The sequence below is a fragment of the Citrus clementina genome, unplaced genomic scaffold (genome assembly GCF_000493195.1).
Source record: "Citrus clementina cultivar Clemenules unplaced genomic scaffold, Citrus_clementina_v1.0 scaffold_3, whole genome shotgun sequence".
In the NCBI taxonomy this organism is placed as follows: Eukaryota; Viridiplantae; Streptophyta; class Magnoliopsida; order Sapindales; family Rutaceae; genus Citrus; species Citrus x clementina.
In genome coordinates, this window is record NW_006262339.1 from 1329185 (window position 1) to 1329669 (window position 485).

The window sequence follows — 485 nt, forward strand, 5'->3', positions numbered from 1 at the left end:
TTCTCAGTATCTTGTTACGCAAACCAGTATGAAGATGCAATTTTGATTAATTTTGTTCATTTCCATTTGTCCAATAGCTTTTGAAAAACGCATGAATAATGACAAATAGTACAGCACTTAAAGTTAATCGATGAGAGCTGATTAAAGAAATTGAAAAAGCAAATACATTATAAAAGAACAGAAGAGAATAGAAGACCAGAAAAGAACAGTAGAGCAAAAGAGAACAAAATAAAAAAATTTAACACTAAAAACGGCCGGCAGATTCTTAACTCTGAAAAAAGACTATAACTTCTTCTAAACACACTAAAATTTGAAGACCAACAAGAGGAATAATGCCAATTGAAAGTAACTGCTCAGACTCCTTCTAGCAAACTTCTACATACGGTTCAAGCAGGCATAACCATTTTTGCCACAGCAAGAAGCCTATCCAATATAGTTTTTTTTTTTTTATCATCACTCAGACATTCATTCACTGACGCATACGT